We start from the raw sequence: 22,404 nt of genomic DNA, 5'->3' as shown, positions 1-22,404 counted from the left end.
GATTCCCCCCCCCCCATCTACTTCCTGTCTATTCTATTAATCAAAATTTCTGTTCCTCAAACACAGCAACTGTAACCATTCTGCCAGGAATTATACATCAGTGGGAAAACAGCGCACACGGCCTCAGCCTCTTATGCACAGCTTTCCACAGGCCAGGTCTTGAGCTGAATCAACTTGACAGCTGAGAGGAATGGGAAGATTCCAGCAGTCACCTTTCAGCTTGCCGGCCTGGCTTGTCATATGACAACAAAGTCTGGAGAAAACAGACATTGGCACCTGGGGGGAGGTGGAAGGGAGAGGGTACGTATGCATATATTTTTGATGAGGGGTAGTAGCTAAATTCAGATGAATCTTGAAAAATTCTTATCCTAGAAGCCAGGACCCTTCAAAAGATTGTACTCTCCATCCCTTTTAATCGCAATATTCAAGTAGGGAATATCTATCCTATTCCTTATTGTATGATCAAGCTTTCCTCACCCCACCACCCCCATTTTTATCACTTTAAAAATAAATGAATGTATTTATTTCAATAAAATAAATAAATAAATACATAATTTTTTTTTTTTAAAAAAAACGCTTTAAAACAATATAAAACAAGCAGAAGGAGCCATGAAAGTTTAAGCCAGTTAGGTATCTGCCCAAATTCTGAAAAATTATATCAACAGGAGAAATCGAAAAGAGGGAAGAGGTACTGGGTGCTGCTTTTTTCCTTGAATGGAAGCCCCAAAAAGTGGTGGTTTGAATAGTTGTTAATCATCATAAATAATGGTTGTATCAACCAGCCCTTAGTCTGCATGTATGCTATGTATTACCATCATCTAACATTTCAAGTTATGGTTTACTATGAGATGTCAATCAAAACACAAGAAAGTGTTTGCGCAAATCCTTACTCCAATAAGTGGTTTTTCGAAGTCTGCAAAAATTATTTTTGCTGTAGTCAGGATGAGAGCCTCTCTTTGCTCCAAGTAGATAACCACCACCGAAACATCTGAGGTTTACCTTGGGAATGCCCTATCGGCAGTGTAAAATGCCCATGCTTTTTCCCAAGCTAATGTTTTTAACACTAAATGAAATCAGCCCAGACTTAAGCCACAAGAATGCATTTGTAGTCATCGTGTTGCGTTTAACTCTGCTTAAGGACTATTATCTGCTGCTTTTCCCGTTGATGGAAGGCTCTTCAAAAGAAAAAGTATTTGGAGAGTGTCCAATAATTAAGATGTTGTGTACTAGGGAACATAATAATAGGGTAAAAGGAATCCCATAACTTGTCAGCTCAGTAGACATATAAACAAACTTCAAAAAGCAGTCTGGCGGGGTGGGGTGGGGGAGCATGCTGTCTGCATAGACATTATGAAGGTCTTGGATGTTTGAGTGCACCATTATTTTGGAGGTTTAAATCAAAGGCTTTTTCTGGGCCTCTCTCAGTCACAAATTTGTAGATTTGCAGAAACCACTTCATTAAATAGTTTTGCACTCTCTCTCTCACGGTCTCATTTTAAGACAAAACATATAGCAGCTTTTAAATAATTTGAAATCTTCTGGATTTAACTATCTCTGCTAGATAACCAGATTCTATCTTGTGTGACCTAATATACACAAACAGTGCTGCGTGACTCCACCCTGCCCAATTTATTCCTCCAAACTACCCACACCCTTTGCCATGTGTGATCAACAGAACTGGCAAACCTGGGCTGGAAGAGTGATCCATAGAGATCAAGCAAACTCTTCTATAGGCTTGGCTTACAGGAAACCTCTAAACATTTCATCTCCAAGAGGTTGTAAAGGCTGCCTGCCACAAACACTATAGCTGCTTCACATAGCAGTCATGTTGGCCATAACGTTTGTGTTGCCTTGGAATTTAATGGGCAAAATGTAAAGGTAAGATGTGCATCTACTCTTTACATATGGACCCAGCAGAACATGGAGTAAAGGCGAATATGTGGGGCTATTGCACAACTGATGGTCCAAGCACTAATAAAGTTCAATTGGTGTAATGCATCAGCCATCATATAACCTCTGTGCTGAGAGATGTGTGTTGGCTGCCAATCTGCTACTGAGCCAAGTTCAAGGTTTTTCTGTTGGTATGTAAAGCATACCAGGCAGCAGTGTATTTCAAAGACCGCCTTACTCCTTACAGTACCGCTGCCCTGCCCTTAAAGTCTGCAATGGAGACATGGTTGACGGCACCCAACTGTATCAGATTTATCTACTCACAATAGTGCTTTTAACATGGTGGCCCCCTAGATTACAAAAGCTGAGAAGCTGGACTGGAACCATCAGTGAGGCATCAGAGGTGTCCACTGAAAATCCTGCTATTGCAGGAAACTTTCTTGTGAGGTGACACCTTATAATTAGATATCCAGTTGGCATTTTTATACCATTTGTTCTTATCTCTTTTTTGTTTTTGTTTTTTTCTTCTTTTAAACACAGCACAGATATTATTTATGATCTGCAGTAAACAAGCAGAGTAGCTACATAAAGAGTGAAGAGACTCTCAATCAATCTGGGTGGCTCACACTAGTCAGCAGCTTTGACCCTGCGCAGTAAGTAGGTCTCCAGGCAGCGCTCTAATTTTTGCTGCCATTGTGTACAGGAACAGTGTTTCAATCCTTATTTATATAACCTTGTTCTAGCCTTCGCCTTACATTTTAGATCAAGTGGGACTCCTCTTCTTGTAGGAACAGAGCGTAGTTCTAAACAACGTGGCCTCCTGACTTTCCAGCCTCTCTAAATAAATAAATAAAGTCAGTTTGCTTAATGCCCAGATGCAGGCAGCCCAGCTACTCTTGCAGCTTGGATGTGAGTTTGTGTAGCCTGAAGGGACTTGCAGCCCTGCCTTGCTCTCGTCAGAAGTCAGCAAGATTTCCCCTAAGGAAATGGAGAGACCCCTTTCCTTAATGTGATGAAGGCAACAAGGAACCTTGCTATCTGGTGTGTTCCATCAAGAAACAAGAGAAACGGGGAGGAAAGTAAGCTAATGACAACAACAAAGAATATAAAAAGACCTACAAATCTCCAGAGCAATGGGGCAGCCATCATGGTGCCCTTACAGATATTGCAGCCTACAGCTCTCTTCACCCCCTGACAATTAGCCATGCTGGCTGGGGATGGTGAGGGTTGGAATCTAGCAGCATGGGGAAGGGCCACAGGTTCCCCATCCTTGATATATTCTACAGGGAAGCTTGACTAGGTGCAAGAGGGAAGGCTTCCAAATATTACTCTGAATAACAACACCAAACAAGATTTGCTTTCAGCAACAACAATGGGCAGGTGAGCATCTTTGACTCAGCCACTGGGATGAGGGATTCCAGTGAAGACGTGGTACATGATGGCACATAGGCAAGCTTGACATCTGGCATTTCTCTGTAGAGCCACTTTTTGGGGGTGGGGGTGGGCAGGCAGTCATGGAAGCAAGAACGGCAGGGAAGCATTTTTGCAAAAATAATTTATAGGCCTCTGCTCTGTTACCTCTAGGTGAATTAGCAATAAGCACTACAGTTATGTGACAGCTTCTGCCATAGCGGCCACACAGTTGCATGATTATCTAGGTCAAACATGCTTTTGTTTAAACACATCAAAACCTTCACAAGTCCATTCCACATTATAAACTTTGGTAATTCAACTGCTATGTATCCACCTGTGGAAGGCTATACATGGTGTATTCTTTATACTGTGCATGGAAGTTCCTCATGCATTCACATGCCTGTCTTTCCATAGGATGAGGAACCCAGTTTTGGGGTGTGAAGAACTTCTCAGCTATTGCAACTTAAAAAAAGAGACCAGCCTTTATTTATAAAATGGCATCAGCTGTGTTATCCCACCCAAAGCCATGCCTGCACATACACACAAGGCAGCCAAAATATCTGAAACAAATTGTGTAAACTTGACATTTTATACAGATTGTAAATCTTTCCCAATAATTTTGCTCAAGCAAACTGTTATGCCATTGGAAACCTAGTCGAAACTGGAGCTGTGCCATAAGGTATACAAACAAGGTTCCCCTCTTTTCTTATTTCTTTTCATCCTACAGATCCCTCATGTCTGTTGTCATGGTTCATGTATAATAAAAACCAAATGCTGGCAGATATTTGTTATAAAACTAAGCAAGGTCAGCTGGGCTGGTGTTTGTTGATACGCCATTCCGTGCACACACACACACATAGATCACTAGTTTGACTTTTTACAGGTGTAAGAAAGGTATCTGGATCTCATTTGAAACCAACTAGACACATGGAGTATGGCACATTCCACATTCTCAATCCAGAAAGCTTTTCTTGTTCACCAACAAAAAATCACCACAAATACCTCTCTTTGACTTGCTGTATTTTATATTAGCCACACCCAGAAGCAGGACATCAATGAAGAGTAGTCCTATTCCTACACTTCCTGAGCCTGGTTGTAGTTAAGAACAGCTTGTATTCTACAGTAGTCTGATCACTTTGACTGAGCTTACTGCTTCCGATGGGATGAATGGCCCATTATTCCTGGGTGGGAGTGACACTGTGACTAAGTGCACGAGTAGCATTGAGAGAAAGCCACTCTGGCCAACTGCACTGAGTAGCAATGGGGAGGAACCATTATTGGTTATTGCACCGAATGAGCTTTTAATTGCATATACTTATGCAATATAAAAGGTATATAGCCCAGGGGGAGAGGGTAAACAGTACACTAAATCTTCACAGGATTTAAAGAGAAGTACACCTGCTGTTTCCAGTGCAAAAAGTTGGAAGGGGGAAGGCTCATTGTAAAGTAGAAAACAACTACACTGAGCTGCATGCACACTGAACTTTGCAGCCAAAGAGCACAAGCTGACTGGATAACTGTGGAGGTCAGGAGCCTATGGGAGGAGCCATGAAATAATGGATTGTTTTTGTCACTCATAATCCACAGCACTTAGTCTGATTCCTGTTGTATTTGGCAATCAGGATGTAACGATAACATGGAGGAATGAAGAAATGTTTCCTGTGTGGGCTCTGGAATTCTTTATTTTTGTGGTGACGACGTTATGGGGTGGGGGTGCAAGGGAAAGGGTGTGGATAAGAGGAAAGAGTTAATCTTTCATGTCATCACTCTTTTAATTCAAAGCATACTCATGCTCAATGTTGCTATACTGCACAGGCTGGTCGTGACAATCCACCACCACCTGAATAAATAAACGGCAGGGTAGTTCGTACCAGAGATTTAAGGGGAAGGGAGAATAAAAAAAGATAACAGAAAAGTTTCAAAGCATATGGCACATAAAGGAACACCTTTTAAGACACTGGATTTCCAGGTAAAGCCGTAATTCTAAGAATGCTGAGTTGCAAGCATGCTTCTATACTTAATTCTCCTCAGGATTAGGATTTGGTTGTCAGACCCATCATTGCAACTCTTTCATGGCAACGCTACCTTTGAATTGCTGGTGCCTCCCCTGGAGGCGATTATAGGTGGGTCCAGTGGCGTAGCGTGGGGGGTGCAGGGGGGGCCGGCCGCACCGGGCGCAACATCTGGGGGGGGGGCGTGCTCACACTCGCAGCTCTCTGCCCCCTGCTAAAATCCACGGATTAGGGGGCGCAAATTACTTGCCTTGCCCCGGGTGCTGACAACTCACGCTACGCCACTGGGTGGGTCTACAGCATTCTGCAGACAGCTGTTCTTTGGGTGGTGCTATTAGGGCTTGAAAATCCCTGCTTCAATCATCTAGCATAAAGTCAACACACATAGAGCTCTACCTGTGCTAAAAGTGTGGCCCCAAACTCCTCCCTTGCTTTTACAGGGTCATTCATTCCCCTGTGAAGATTAGGCTTTTTGGGTGGCTAGGAATCGTGCTTGCAGGCTTCTCATAGGCATCTGGTTGGCCACTCTGTGAACAGGATGCTGAACTGCTATACTGCTATCCTAATTGCTATGGAACTGAATTAGGGGTGTGTGTGGAAATTTGGTTTTGTAATATAAAAAAGTATTAAAAATACAGTATGATCACTATAGGACTTTCATGCCGTGGTGTATCCTTCTGTAGAAAGAAAATACAGTCAATTGGCACAATTCACCTGAAATCAACCACAGTGGTACCTCGGGTTACAGACACTTCAGGTTACAGACGCTTCAGGTTACAGACTCTGCTAACCCAGAAATAGTACCTCAGGTTAAGAACTTTGCTTCAGGATGAGAACAGAAATCGTGCTCCGGCAGTGCAGTGACAGCAGCAGGCCTCATCAGATAAAGTGGTGCTTCAGGTTAAGAACAGTTTCAGGTTAAGTATGGACCTCCAGAACGAATTAAGTTCTTAACCTGAGGAACCAATGTATAAGGTTGGAAGGGACCCCAAGAGTTGCCTTGTCCAACCCCATGCAATGCAGGAATCACAACTAAAGAATACCTGCCAGATGGTCATCCAGCCTCTGCTTTAGAAGCTCTAGTGAAGAAGAGTCCACCACCTTCCGATGTAGTACATTCATTCCACTGTTGAACAGCTCTTACCATCAGAAAGTTTGTCCAAATGTTTAGTTGGAATCTCATTTCTTCTCCTTTGAAGCCATTAGATCAGGGCCTAGCCTCTGGAGCAGCAGAAAACAAACTTGCTCCATATCTTCCATGTGGCAGACCTTCAGATATTTGAAGATGACTGTCCTATCACCTCTCAGTCTTCTCTTCTTCAGGCTAAACATACCCAACTCCCTCAAATCCACCAGAGGTGGATTTAGGGGTGTGAGACCAGTTTGCACTTACTGGGCGCCAAGCCGAGAGGGTGCCACAGGGGACGCTGCAACAATAATGAGCAATGGAAGGCGAGAGGCTGAGGGGGAGCCACTGCGCAGGGAGTCGCTGAACTTGAGAAGCCCAAAGTCTGATGACCACCACCATTCTATTTGCATTGCTAATTGCTCACAAAAACAACTTGGAGGTTTGTGACCAGATTGTTCTAGAACAACCATTATGAGCCCAATTAAACATAATAGTGCCAATGACGTTCTATAGTAACACTTAAAGAAAGCTGAACAGACCTAGATGCAGTTACATGGCTTTTCAGAGCACCAACCCAAAGTTGGCAAACTCCAAAACAAAATGTTTAATGTAAGCCCCCTCCCAATCTCCAAAATTCTTAGAGACCACATATCTGCTTCTCCCAATGATGTCACAATATCTAGGTCTGCAAAATTCCTCTTTCTTCACCAACCAGGTTCCTATCTACTTCTTTCCTGCACTCATCCCTAAGCCACTCCCCACAACCACCAAATGTGGCAAGGGAGAGAAGATATTCACACAAACGTGCTTGATCCTTTATTATAAGGTGAGGACTACCAGCTCCAGGCTTGACTGGGTGTTCCCAACCACCTGACAACAGCTTTGGTGCCTCTGAATGAGTGCTTGGACATGTCCCATCCAAAGTGTACTAGCCTCACAGACGGAGAACTAGTAGCATTTTCTTTTCTAAGACAAAGAAAACAACTGGCAACAAGAGATAAAAATAGATTGGCTGTTAATAGTTTCCATTGGAAATATTTTACCCGAGTTGAGCAACTGAAAGAATTAAGCGTTCATGTGGAATCTCTCAGCGGCAGCTGCAGTGTGTGAAAATAGGGGAGATGGCATAAATGGCTTAATAGCATGGGTCTAAAAAAAGACCCCTATATTTCAATGTGCAATGGAAGGAAGGCTTTACAGTGTTTTGACATCCATGATAATTTGTCTCACGTTATTTTATTTTAGCAAAATTTATATACTGTCTGATTATAAGAACATATCAAAGCAGTTTACAAATAAAAGGAAACATTAAAATCACCAATAAAAGACAGTTAACAAGTGATACCTAACAACATTTCAATACTAATTAAAATCTACAAGAAACTAAAAACTGATTAAAATGCATGTAACTTCTGCATGTCTGGATAGGCTTGCCTAAGCAAAAACGTTTTCAGCTTTTATGTAAAAAGATGGATGGAGACGGCTTCCTCATAAAAGGAACCTATTGTTAACAGAGTTCTCTGAGAGTAAATCACCAGTGCTACCTATGAGGAAGATTTTTTTAAATGTTCAAAAATAAGAACTATGAAAATTAAATCACCGTCTATTTAGTTGTTAAGGGGGCTTTCTTTGAGACACAATGCAATTTTCCTGGATCAAAATGGATATGCAACATATGGAGCCATTTGGAAAAAAGGGGCACTTGCTATGATTTCCACATCTTGTAAGTTTTCCATTCTCTCAGGGTCAGTCCATGCTTGCTGTGGGCATAAGAAGAAATGGATATAGAGATGGCAACAGTAAATGCACACAACAGACCAGCCTGCCATTTGGATTCCCAATAGTTCCAGATGCCAAAGACAAACCGTATCACTCTGGAATTCTTCAAATACTTCTTCCAGAGAAGTATAAAGCAAGAAGACTGTGTGTATTTTGACCACAACTAATAATTATATGTGGCCATCTGTATCAGTGCCAAGCTGTGGTCCCATGTATCTAGCATCCAAAATGGCAACTGACAGATCGGTGGCTTCCAATGAAGAAGTCCCAGCACAAGGGACTTGCCTGTATTCCTTTCAATCATTTACCATGCAATTTGAACTTCACTATTCATTATCTTCCCCCGCCCCCACACCTATACAGGAACAGCACAGCTACTGATTTAGAAACCTGGCATCCAGATGTATATTCCAATCCTAGAGGCCCTGTGAAGTTCCAAGATTGTTGAGTGAATGGGTCCCAGGGGGAGAAAATGCCTCACAGCTAAGATATATAATTTGCCGGGCATCTATTAAAAAAGTGAAACATGCTCCTTTTAACCTCAGAAAATGTGATCTATAGGAAAACAATGTCTCACACAGCACTGGCCCAAGACATTTTGTTGTCTGAGGCGAAGTACAAGAGGCCCCCCGCTTCCCATTCCATGTGGAGAAGCCAACTGAACCGGCATTTGAATTGCATTTCAATGCCAGTGATGTCAGAGCATCATTTGAGGCACCAGGCCATATTCGGAGCCACAGGAAAGGCAAGAGAAAGAATGGCTGGGGCGCTCCAGCAGAATAGCTGCAGGCTATTGTTGCTGTCCCCCAGGCACCTTCCACTTGAAGTGATTGTGTTCCTCTGTCAAATGATAGGGCCAGCTCTGGTTTCACAACAGTGTCAGTTGCAACAATAGTCTACATTTCAGACCTGAATAAAGAATCCCATTAAATCTGGGAAATACATATTTCTAAGGGGTGAAACCTTGGTGAAAATCAACTATACTAAGCCAGAAGCTGTAACCCAAGTGGTATGCCATGGGGCTACCACAAATGTCTGGCTTTAAAGGGATACTAATGGACAGAAGTGGAGTTAAGGAGACTCTGCTGCTTGCCTGCTCACTCAGGAGGCCTTGCCACTCACCAGAGGGAATAAGGCAAGGGCACATCTGGAATGTCACAATATAACTAAATAAGTTACGCTACTTTTACTAAGTAGTCCGGTAAAAGAGAAAGGGGAAAAACTGTTCCTTCTAAATATTGCCAATGAGTCTTCAGTCTTGTCCATCCAGTGGACTCATAACTCCTGGCCGGAACTCCTTTGGAGGGTAAAAGGGCTCTTGACAGGATCACACCTAGGCGCCCGCTCTGGCACTGCAGAACTCAGAGAGCTCACTGGAATTCTGGGAAGCTGAAAACAATGAAACCATAAAGAGAGAGGATAGGTGGCACAAATCCCAGGATCTTCAGGCCTACCATGTGGTGGTGGTGGTGGTGGTGAAAAGAATTACTTCTCTGCCATCAATGCATTCTCTAGTAGACATCCAGCAGAGCTTTTCCATGTGGTGAAAGGGACTGTGAGATCTGCCCGGGTTGAGGAGTTGAAAGCTTGCTGTAGTGGCTCCATGGCTGTGCAATGATCTCCCCACAGAAGGGTGCCTTGCCTCTGCAATGTATTCATTTAAGTGACAGCTGAAGACAGGCCAATGGGTGAAGTCTACTTCAAGTATGATACTGCTACTATATTACTTGTGGGTATTTTATGTGAATCGATTTCAATGGATTGGCTTTTGTTGTATTTTATTTTGCTGTACATCTCCCTGTCACTGTTGGGAATGGCAGTATCCAAAAACCTAAATAAATAATTAAATACTCTCCACAGTCACTCAGTACTATAGAAATGCATGGCAAATCCCCCTGCGGCCTAATCAGGAACTAGCTCGAATAAATGGAATATATTTGGAAGACATCCATTAGCTGTTGAAAAATAAACTAGTTTTAAATCTAACTGATTCTGAATCACCCTCAAGCTACAATGCCATACACTAGACCCCAAATATGAAAAAAGAACTACATAATAACAGTACATACACACAGAAGCAAACACACACACATACACTCAAACTGTTTCTCACGCCATGGTGTGGTTTTGCCTCCAAACCATTGAGCTGAAGACCAGGTAGCAGCAGCAGTTAGAGTGGCAGGCAGGAACGTACATCTGTCTGCATGCCATAACTCACAGGAGCCTTCTTGTTCCTGTCCAGAGAGTGATCTCTCTCACACAGACAGACAGACAGACACACACACACACACACACACACACATGCTAGTTGTAGCCAGGAAGTTCTCCCCTTGGTCCTGCACCAATGGTCAATTCCATTCTCTTTCCCCACAACAATGTGCTAGTAGCAGCTTTACTTTTGTTTCTCTGGCTGATCCCTCCATCTGCTCAGTGACTGCATCAATTCACCAGCCATTTTCCTGTCTCCTGCTGCTCTGCACCCCAGCAGCCGGCCAATCATTGTCTCTAATAAATCAGTCAATCCCCCTAAACAAAACCCTCCAAAGCTGGGCAAATCCTTCTGACAGCAGCCACACAACTGAAAGGAGCTGAACTTGGGCTTTTTTCTTTCTTTCTCTCGTTCCTTTTTTTTTTTTTAATTCAATGGTACAGGCTTTGCTGACCTCTACTCAAAAAAGGGGGAAAAATCACATAAAGAAAACGAACCCACAGACCTGACATTCTACGTCTGTCCTCCCACTTTTCTCACTTGCAGTGGTTTTTCATTCACAAGAAAATGTACTAGAGGCCTGATTAAGGTGTACTTACTTGATAGAAGATTTGACAGCGTGGTGGGAGGGAGAAGGGGTCCTCAGTCTGCCGCCGAAGTGAGGCTGCTTAGACATTAAACATTCTGTCTACCTACTTTTAGGGATATTACCATAGCGACAGTGACAGAACTATTCTCAAGTGCAGATGGGACCACATTTACTAAAAATGCATGGTGCACCTTGGCAGACTTTTAGAGTCTATTACTGTAATTGTCTGCAGGTTTCTGCATTTTTACAAAATAGCGCAGTATTATTATTCTTTTTAACGACTTACTCACCAGGCAAGGCTGTGGCTGCTGTGCAATGTTGTTCTACATACTCATTTTTCGAGTGCCAGAAAGAAGTTGTAGGTTTGGATTAGACACCTCACATGGATCCCAATGTAATCAGAAAAGGGAGAAAGAGCCTCGCCCAACTAACCCCAAAGACAGCAACCGATGCTAGGTTGATACAGTCTTCCATAGGTGACAGGTTTTAATTAATGTAATTTTTAATAAACAATATTAGTATACCACTGTCATAAAAATATATCACTGTGGAGAGCAGTTAGTATCAGTACCTGTTGGTCTGGGTAACCCTGTCACATGATCTGGGTAAAGGTAAAGGTAAAGGGACCCCTGACCATTAGGTCCAGTCGTGACCAACTCTTTATTGGCCGAGGGTGCCGGCGTACAGCTTCCAGGTCATGTGGCCAGCATGACTAAGCCGCTTCTGGCGAACCAGAGCAGCGCACGGAAACGCCGTTTACCTTCCCGTCAGAGCGGTACCTATTTATCTACTTGCACTTTGTGCTTTCAAACTGATAGGTTGGCAGGAGCAGGGACTGAGCAACGAGAGTTCACCCCATCGCAGGGATTCAAACCGCTGACCTTCTGATTGGCCAGTCCTAGGCTCTGTGGTTTAACCCACAGCGCCACCCGTGTTCCATGATTTGGGTAGGTGGCAGTAAAATCACAGGCTTCTGAGCAGTTCTGATCCCTTGCCCACCTCATTTTTAGGGGTGTAGTGAAAACAGCAGCACAGGTGGAAGGAGAATGGCGCAAAAGTAAGTGCAAGAGAGGAGCATCTGACAGTAGCCAGCTCAAACCAGCATCATATGGACATGGCAGAGTGAGTGAGCGAGATCGTATGCCTGTCAATGCTTCTTGTGGCTGTCACGGCTCAAGAGCATCATTTCATTACAGGGAGCAAGGGATCTGTGGTTTCCCCTTCTCCACAATGGAATCAGGAGGCAGGGAAAACTATACATTCAATTCTTCCTGGCAAGAAATGCATGGGAGTACCACTTCTAGTTAAGAAGCCAGCAGAGCCACCTATCTGGTTCCCCTCTGCTTGATTGGGGGAAAGAGCTGCCAGGGAGTACTGCGTAGCAGGTATGGGGAGGAGACAAGACACCCCATTTAATGCTATACTGTTACTAAGGATGGGTTGATTTCAGTTTTTCTCTGTTTTTCATTTCCCCAAATTTAAATTCAGTTCTTCACATTTCCACTCCAGTTCATGCTTTGTGTTTTTTTGGTGTTTTTTAAAAAGTCATCATGAAAATCCTCCAGCACTTCAATGCAAATTTCTCCTAATATACGCATTTTTTGTATACAATTTTGCCTCATATGCACATTTTTTGCAAAGCAGCCCTCCTATTATAATGCATTTTCTGTTATTTTCACTAATACACACACCTATATGCAGACTTTTCTGTTTTAAGTTTGCATATTGTTTCAGAAACTGTGAATAAGGTAAGTTCACCTTAAAATGTGAACGGAATCATATTTCCCCACACCTCTGTTGCTCCCAGTTTAGACTGCAATGTAGGACTGCAGCTGTAGTATACAGAGGTTTGGGGTGCAAATCTACCTGAATATTTCATGGCAGGCACAAGCTCCTTCTTGGAGAACATTTCCTATGCAACTTGCATACCTTTAACACAGAGACCATTCTCCGTGAGTAGATTTGAGGAAAGTAGGAATATTGAAAAACAAACAAGTAAGAAAATACTACTGCAAAATCGGCTGTATGTTTACTCCAATTTCAAGCTGCGATAACAGAGAACAGATGCTGGTATTGATTTTAACACATGGTTGCCTTACCAGTTCAGTTAATTGTTATTCATTAATTGCACAGGAAGCTATTTTGTTCTGGCCAAGAATCTGTCTTGAGCAATTACTGTTAATTATGCTACATTGCAACAAAATTTGTAGTTTTCTGATACTACAATGGCTGGTAACCTTAACCCATACACTGCTTAGAGATGGCGGTGATTAAGTGGAATAAAAATTGTTGTTGATATAATTTTGAAGTTTTGGTGAAATCACTTTACAAAGACAATCCTGCATTTTAGTCTACTATCTCGAACATACCTTTACAACTAGAAATAAGCAATATGTGAAAATCTAATATATTTTAAAGCATACACCGAAAATATACTATTGTGAATGTGACCATTATTTGAGAATGGTCTGCATGCATCATACAGATAATAGTCAGAGAGCTCTGACTAGATACAGGTCCCTGCTAAGTGTATACTTCATGGCACACCTGAGTAAAATGTGAAATAGCCTTGGCTGACATAAAAATCAATGATACTTCCAAAGAAATTTTTCAGGACTGAGGTGGCCAAGGCAGAAGGCATTGCAACCACAAACGTTTCTTGTAGGAAGTGTGTAGCTGGTGTGTGTCAGGTAAGGGGCAATTAATTGTCCTAAGGTAGGGCACTGAGTGTCTTATGGTTATACCTGCAGACTTCAATTTTTCTTTGGAAATCAAAGGAAGGTATTCTGAAGCTTGTCTAGAAAGAATGTAAAGCAAAGGTTCAACCATGTCACTCTAGTTCAGGCAACCTTGGCCCTCCAGATGTTCTGGCCTACAACTCCCATGATCCCTAGCTAGCAGGACCAGTGGTCAGGGAAGATGGGAATTGTAGTCTCAAAGCATCTGGAGGGCTGAGGTTGAGGAAGCCTGCTCTAGTTATTGTACCTTGATGAACCACTCCTGTCTGGGTGCAGTGGTGAACTTGAGGCTTTCAAATTTCAATGGCAACCTGTGTGATGTCAAAATTTGTCATCCCCTCCTCTAGCCTACCATTCTACATAATTGTTGTGGTGCCTCTTGGGGCACCCTCCCGGCTTGATGCCCAGTGCAGGGGAACTGGCCGCACCCCTGAATCCACCTCTTCTGGGTGACTTATATCACATCCAAGCAAGTCTGCTTAACCTATTTTACATGGCCAAAGCTACTGTGACCTGCCGTGACCAACCAGTGCTTGATTTCCTGTCAAAACACACAACGCGGTCATCTTGTAACCACATCTTTGCAAGCTTGGTGATAAAAAGGGACTCACAATTATCCTAGCATGCCACAGGGAACTCAGTTCATAGGCAAAGAAAGAGAGATTGGGGGATGGGGGGGCAGAAATGCATGTTGCCATGGTTCAAATATATTACTGCGAATGATGCAGTCAGCTACATGCTACATTACAACCATACTGTGGCCCTATCACAAGTACATCCCTTATCAGAAGGGGACTCTGAAATTACAAAGGAAGCAACTGTTTCACTGGTGGCTCTGGGATGCCCTTCCCTCAAGAGGCAATTCTGGCTCCTGCTTTACAAGCATCCAAATATCAGTTTAAGCCATTTTTATTTATCTAGGCATTTTTTTAAAAAAAGAAAGGTGTAATAGAATATAGAAGGCTGCCTTCTATCCGATGACTGTTCCATCTTTCCTACACCGAGGGTAGACATTGTGGTGCTCTCCAGATGTTGAACAACTCCCACCATCTTTCTCCAATGGCTGTGCTGGCTGGGGCAGATGGGAGTTTATTATTATTATTATTATTATTTATTTATTTCATACAATTTACACACTGCTTGGTTGTATGAAAAACCTCAGAATCCTTGGGAGATGGAGTCCAGGAGCATCTGAAGGGCGCCATGTTGGCTACCCCTACTCTACACTGCCCGATACAGGTTCTCTGTCAGTCAGGGGACATTTTCAGCCCTACTTGGGAGGTGCCAGGGATTGAATCATGGACTGTCAGCATGCAAAGCCACTGAGTGACAGTCCTTCCTCAAGGAACGCAACCAGCAGTGCAATTTTTTCTAGAAAATGAGGTGCTGGAACTCACCACAAACACCTCCTTCATTCTCTTAGAATGGCAATGGCGCTCACCTGAGAGGTGCCAGAACTTAGTTCCGGTGAGTTCTGGCTGAAAAAAAGCCCTAGCAACCAGCATTGTTTTATGCTTTCACTACTCTCTCTTTTTTATGCTTTTTTCAATGTTTTTATTGTATTGAGCTCTATGTAAGCTGTACATTGCCCTGGATCAGATATGGTCAAGAAATAAACCACAGCTATCTTCCTTTTCCACTACAGCTACCAAAAACTTCTGAGTTTACTTTAGTAAGTATCAACAGGAACAGGAACCATTTCTGCCTTCTTCCTGATTTTTTTTTTTAATAATACACTGGGAAATCTATTTTCTCAGCCTTACAAAAAAGAGTGCAACCCCATTTTCAATGTTCACAAATGTTCAATGAACAATGCAAAAAAATAGAATCCTCTTTGTTTCCAGTGACTACCCCCAGACTTCTGAATTAACTCAGAGCAGCTTTAACAAGAGGGAAGCCAAATTGTCTGTGGGCAAAGAATCACTTGGAACATTTCCTCAATTAAAAATACTCTGCTAAACTTTTCTTAGCTCCTACTGACTATGCCAGAATGATAGCTTCCCACAGAATTTTTACATTCAAAATAGAACTTCCAAGACTTACCCTGCTTGGCTGGAATAATATTTGCAAGTAAAGTCATTATATCCTTAGCAACTTACAGACTCTATATGCATTGATAAATAGGTGGATTATTATTATTTTTAAAAAATTAAGTTGTCCAATGTGCTCAGAGACACTTTTATTTCCAGGTCTTAGCCCTGTCAGATTCTGTGAGCAAGGTCTGGCTGAACTCAAGTCCTGCCAACTGAATTTTCTAAGGGACTGAAATCCACTTGCAAATAGATATTTAAGTGGCGATGGATGACAAAGCATGGGAGGACAGTGGTTGAGAGGGAGGAAAGCAAAGAGGTTTGTTGTACATAGTTACTGAGAGATAAGATGGAACAGGAGAAATCCTGACTCCTTCCAGAAAGCAAAGGAACAACTAATGTTTGAAATACTTTCTCTCTCCTGTGACCTTTTCTAGGCTGATGGAGATTATCACTCTGCTTACATTTCTAAAATTATCCCATTGTTAGCATTAAATCCCAGGCAGAAATATGTTAACTGTCAAACTCTGTGTGCAGGGCTCTTGCTCTCCAAGTGATTACTTCTAGTAACACAGTGGAACCTTGGTTGTCGAATGTAATCCGTTCCAGAAGACCATTTGACTTTCAAAACGTTTGAACAGAGGTGCAATTGCCGGTCGGCAAATTCCTTTTTAAAAATGGAGAAACGCGCCTCGGAAGCGCATTCAAAAATAGAAGCATTCACTTCCGGGTTGTCAGCATTCATGTTCCGAATTGTTCGGATTCCGAAGCGTTCAACAACCGAGGTTCCACTGTATATGGAGCTGAAGTAAACCATTGATAATGGAGAACCCATCGTCTAGCTTTCAGGACTGTGGATAGTCTCCATGGCTTTTGAGATTTTTCTCTGCATTTCTCTCTCTCATGCATATCTTGTTGCTTGAACTCCCCTACATTTGCTGCGGAGCTCCTTCCCTCCTCTCTCCACACCCTTTCAAGCTTCGGCGGTTCCCTGTTTCTTTTCATCATTAGCTGGGCTTCAGTTTGCTCTTCCCACTGGAGTCACAGCTGCTGTCTATTGTTACCTTCCCGCCAGGAGATTGTTTGCCTTGTCTGTGGCTTGAGCCTTTTAGGACGCTATATGCTTCAGCAAGCCTGTGCTCAGTGCCAGAGATCTTGGCACACGCTACGTCATGACAAATGCCCTGCAAAGTCTCTTTTTCTTTTTCCAGGGTTTAGCTACATGTTATAGGAAACACAAAATGGCTGCCCTGAGTCAAACTCCTCCTTCCTCTGCTCTAGTATGGGGTACTCCTGCATCCCAACATTAAACTGTTTTCCACTGTACCTGTTTCACATCATGGGCAGTGACTGGTAAGGAGAGAAATGCATATACTTACACTGAATGTAAGTAAATTAACAGAGTGACCTTGTGAATTAACTGTACATACTCCTTTAACTGCAGCCTAGCTTCCCATGTTCTCCTGTCTGTCTCTCTTTCCCAACAGAATGGGTGAAATCCTGCTGCAGACCTGTGTAAAGAGCCTTGCCAGGGAGTTGTATAACCCTGGTTGATAAACCTTTCCCATTAGCAATACCTGCACAGAGCCTGAACAGTAGATAAAGTTCAACAGACAACGCAGTGACCTGGTTCATATGCCTAGTAAGGCAAAGTATGTGTTACTGGGATCGTGCAAATGTGCTGGCTCACACCCACTTTGCACCTTCCTTTAGGACAGGATGACCGCTAAACCAAGGTTTGGCTTAGCATGTTGCCCAAATGTGGAATCCTGGTTAAAATCTCTTCTCCTTAACCATGGCTTATAACCATGAGACAAAACTTGGCTACAGGTCTTGGTTAAGGACAAGAAACCTTAACCACAGTCCCAGGTTTGGATCTCAAGCTATGCCAAACCTTATATTTAGCTGCTGTACTGCACTGCGCTAAAAAGCATCAAGGAACAGCAAAACAGATGCAATCTCCTCCATGGGAGCCAGTTTGTTGACACTGATGCATGGTTTGGCTTCACATTACATGTGAACACAGCTGCTGACACCTTTGGGTCGCAGGTAAAGCTGCACCATACAGAGAAAGAACTGGGAATGGGGTGGCCTGTCCTGCTGTCAGTCTCATATTCCTTCATTTACAGATCTTAAAAAGTAACAGAGAGTGCACTAAATCATAGGGGAAATGTCTTGGCAACATCATACACACACCTTAGCATGGGCTACTTGATTTAGGAGACATGGGCAGAACTCTGAAGCCAACTTGCTGAAACTTCATGGGAATTCTTCTGTGTGATTCCATTCCCTGAAGCAGGAAAGGGCATCAGCTGTACAGCCTTCTTTCTAAACAGTAATGGAAATCTCATCCAGGGATATAAAGCTACACCTCAGAATCAAATTAGCTTGTTCATTATTTGGCAATGGTTAAGAGAAGATTGGGAAGATACTACTAATCTCTCCCCATCTCACCATTCTGTTCTTGAAAGAAGGTTGAATCATCCTCAAACTAGGAAACAACTCAGGAATAATTGTTGCAACCTCCTCCCCCAACCCAAAAAAGAAACACAGCTGTTTCTTAAAACTGTCAAAGGCCTGTGTTTCCACGGAAAACACACACACACATATATATATAAGAAAGGAGATGAATCCATTTGTGCAAACAGAAATGTTCTGAACAGATATTTTTAAAACTCATAAAAATCAGCAGTCCGTTTCCCCTGAAAAACAACTGGTTAGCTGTCCTTTTATGGCAGTGCTTGCAATGAAGGAGCTGACCCTTCACAGCCAAATACGGATCATGGCTTAGCAAAACGAGGCACCCGCTCTTGCCTGGATCCGAGCCACCAATTCCGTGCTTCTTTACAACTTGCTCTTTTCTGCTAGGAAAGCAGTCTGCGTGTAATAAAAGCCAATCATTTCACACCGCCAGCCCCCTATGCCTTCGGTCAACAGTGCATCCCGGTGAAAGTACCGCCTGGTCCTAATTAAATAACCACACTTGCAAGGAGAATGATCACACACACATACACACACATGAAAGAAAGAAAAAATGGAGCAGTGTTTCAGCTTACATAGCACCCTGCTTGACAAGCAGCCCAAAGTAGCTGACAGTACGCAGAGCACCAAGCTGTGCGCGAGTAATTCTGATGCACTCGGAAAATAAATAAATAAAGCAGAGCCACAATTGCCCTGAAAGAAAAGCCAGACATTTCCCTCCTCCCTACAGGCAGCACATTCAAGAAGCCTGCGGTTGTGACCTACTGCCAATGGTATCTTCTGAAAGGTATTTCATAAGGAGGCATTTAGAAAGCGATTAGAAACACATATGGATAGCGGTGCTGCCAAAAAATACTAATTGGAGTGCAATTTCAAGAACCACACCCCATGCTAGATCAAAGTTTCTTTTTAACAGTCTGGGCCAGAGACCTGCACCTCTAGAAGGAAACCAGACAAGCTGCAGGAGGTTTTGGGGCATCAGTCATGCAGAAGCAAGGGAGAACTGGCAGGAGGAGGTGATGCCTAACCCCACTCCCTCCCACTCACTGATTTTCCCCTGCAATTGCCCTCAGCCATTATTTTTTTGTTTTGTCGGGTCGAGATGCCTAAAGAAGTTTCTCTGCACAGAAAATGGCTTAGCAGAGTAGGTATTTGGAGAAGAGAGTCAGCAGTGGTAGGAAGATTTAAGCATCCCCTCTCCTACCCTGCAATGCCACCTGACAGGTCTTTAACCAGTATAGCTGATCAATTTGGTTCCTGATCATGTAACACCAGCTCAGAAGCACCTTATTTGGACTCCATCCCAAAGACTCAGGGTAGTTTCAAAATGAAGAAGCTCAGAATTAATAAATATAGCGAGGAAAATGAACCATCTCAGAATCTCAATGTGCAAACATTATATTTGCACAGCTGTAAATTCACCGACAAATGCGGGGAATCTTGGTTATTATTTTTCCTTTCTGGAAAAGATGCTGCCAGGCTGAACTCAGCACGTGTTGACCCCAAGGTGGCAGTTTAGGACAGCACATGGCAGAAAGCAATAGGTTTTGCTCCACCAGCATACAGGACAACTGTGCCTTCCGAGATGCTCCATTACTACATGTGCTCCTTCCATTGTTTGCTAGACCCAAAGGAATTACGAGGCAAAGGAAAGAGGTGAAAGTCAGGGCGAAGCAACGCCCCATTACCCCAGCACAACCGACACAGCTGCCCAGGGATTTTTAGGACAATCTCATTGAGAAGTCCAGCAATCTACCTTCTGCCAGGATAACACTGTTAAGGCAAGGCCTTTCCAAGTGACCGCAAAGTCACCTACCTAATCCTGAGTCTCTGTTGCTCTTCAAAGATGGGCCTCAATTCACTCCATCTTACACACAGTATATTTAGACAATAATGGAAACTTGCATGCCAGGCAGATCTGTAGGCATGGATGGAATAGGAGTATAGACATCAGGGATGCCCAAACTGGAGACTATGGTGAAAGTACAGGTACAGAAGTTCTGGAATCCAAGGGTGGTGATTGGAGTCTAAAATATAGAAGAGTAGCCCTGTAAAATATGCAAGCTGCTCCCTGCTCAATGTTGATTTTTCTGCCTTTGGAACACCTTTGTTCTAAACCTAGTATCACTGTGAGACAATGGGCGAAACAAAGTCTGAAATAGTTTTCTCCCATCCACCTGGCCCCAGAGCAGTGAGTGAATCTGGGCATGGATTTTCAATCAGGTGGTAAGCAAACCAGAGGGGATTCCAGCTCTTGTTAGTTGGCTATTTGTCCAGATCTCCCAAAGGAGCTTCACTAAACATATTTCTTTGCCTGCAGGTACCTCTAATAGGTTGCAAACTCTTGGCCAAATAACCCTTCATAGGTTGAAGTATTTGTTGACTCATGATGCAGCTGAGCTCAGAGGACCTTTTATTTCACATCACCCTCCATGATCAAATGTGAAGTAGCTCACCACTGTGTTGGCAAGTCTAGTGGTTATAATAACATGAGATATTCTATATCCTCCACTGTTTTCTTATTCAACAAAGTTCTGTACTACATAATAACAGGAAGTGTGAAATAGACAGTGCCTCTACAACCTAAGTGTATGCATATTTACAGTACCCAGTCATTGAACTCTAATGGGTATTTATTTATTTCCTGGTATGCTTTACTCTCACACCAAGGCACTTTCCTACACACTTTGTAATGGCAGATGTGGATGGCTTTCTGTCTGGATGGAAGATACACAAGGGAACAATTCTGCTCTGGCTGAAACAGATGTAAACACCTATCAACTACAGCCCACGGCATCAGCCTGATCCGCATCATAGGAAATGAGAGCAAACCCTCTTCTGCCTGCCCCCACTCCCAATGTTCCCAAGGAAAACAAAATTACAACAAAGCGCTGCTTGCTAACTGCAGACAGCTGATATGGTCAAAGACACAAAATCACAGGGGACAGGGGAATAATTAAGATAACTGACCTAAAAGAGACTTAAAAGGAGGAAGCACTTCTAAGAAAGTGATTCTGGAGATTCATTATGGCTATAGGGACAATAGATGTTTGCTTTTACAATCCAGGTACGGGAGTGGCCAAGAAGAGATTAAAAGGTGAGATAGTAGTCAAAAGAAAAGCAGAACAAACATCCTGGGAAAGCTTTTAATGAGAGCCATTTCAAATCAGTTTCTATAGTTCTTTTCAGGTTGGTTGGAGGAGGAAGTGTTGGAAGGCGTGGATGTTATTCCACAGTCAGTGCTCCATTCATACAAAATAAGGTAATTAGAAGGGAAGCCTGAGAGATAAGATCAGTGAGGAAAAAGTGCTGATTGGGCCCACAAAAAAATGCACACACCCGAAGAAAAACATGCTGGCTTAGTGCTTATTAAGGATATTTTTAGCCAGCCAGACCTCCATCACAATAGTGCCCAGGCGGGGTTCAATGCACATCAGAGGACACAAGTGGCATAAAACCAGCTGAAAAACAATCAAAAGTATAAATCAACATAAACAATTAGAGCAGTTTAACATACAACATTAGAACTAGAAAGGTTACTGAAAAACCACAAGGCTGGCTATTCTTGCTCAATAAATAAAGACTCTAATATCCTACATGTGGTTGGGTAAACAGATATGTCTTTATTTGGCACCGAAATGATACAAGTTGCAATCTACTAATCTTAAGAACGTAAACCCGCAACCAGGACCTGAGTGCAAGAGAACTCTCTGCACTTATATCTCTAGGCAACTCGTACTCAAAGGCATATGGCCTCGGATAGTGGAGTCAGAACATAGTCACCATGACTAGTAGCCTTATCCTCCATGAATTTGTTGAATCCCCCTTTAAAGTCACCGAAGGTCACACTCACACCATGGCTTTCCCCCAAAGAATCATGGGAACTGCAGTTTGGTAAGGGTGGGGGGAATTGGGAAGTGTGAACTACAACCCCCATGATTCTTTGGAGGAGCCCATGTACTTTAGATACATGGTGTTGAATGTGAGCTAAGTGAACGGACATTGCTGCAACTAGTGGGAGCAAATCCCATAGTTCAAAAATGTGCTGTGTGAATAAGTACTTTCTTTGGTCTGTCCTAAATCTTCCAACATCCAGATTCATTGGATGGCTAGACATTCTGTTATTATGAGAGT

The 22,404-nt window shown here is 42.9% G+C and overlaps 1 protein-coding gene and 1 long non-coding RNA gene across 3 annotated transcripts in view; one reads left to right on the top strand and one right to left on the bottom strand.

The window, feature by feature from the left end:
* The window catches only part of NHS (NHS actin remodeling regulator), a 236,614-nt gene that overhangs the window by 109,434 nt on the left and 104,776 nt on the right, over positions 1-22,404 (bottom strand). The window lies entirely within an intron of this gene.
* Positions 7,156-10,170, top strand: LOC308589771. Its single transcript, XR_014009479.1, has 2 exons — positions 7,156-7,270; positions 8,189-10,170. It is a non-coding gene; the product is annotated as an uncharacterized lncRNA (long non-coding RNA).

Source organism: Podarcis bocagei (genome assembly GCF_964188305.1).
Source record: "Podarcis bocagei genome assembly, chromosome: 6".
In the NCBI taxonomy this organism is placed as follows: Eukaryota; Metazoa; Chordata; class Lepidosauria; order Squamata; family Lacertidae; genus Podarcis; species Podarcis bocagei.
The sequence above is the reverse complement of the archived record's forward strand: the minus strand, read 5'-3'. Positions and strand labels throughout refer to the sequence as shown.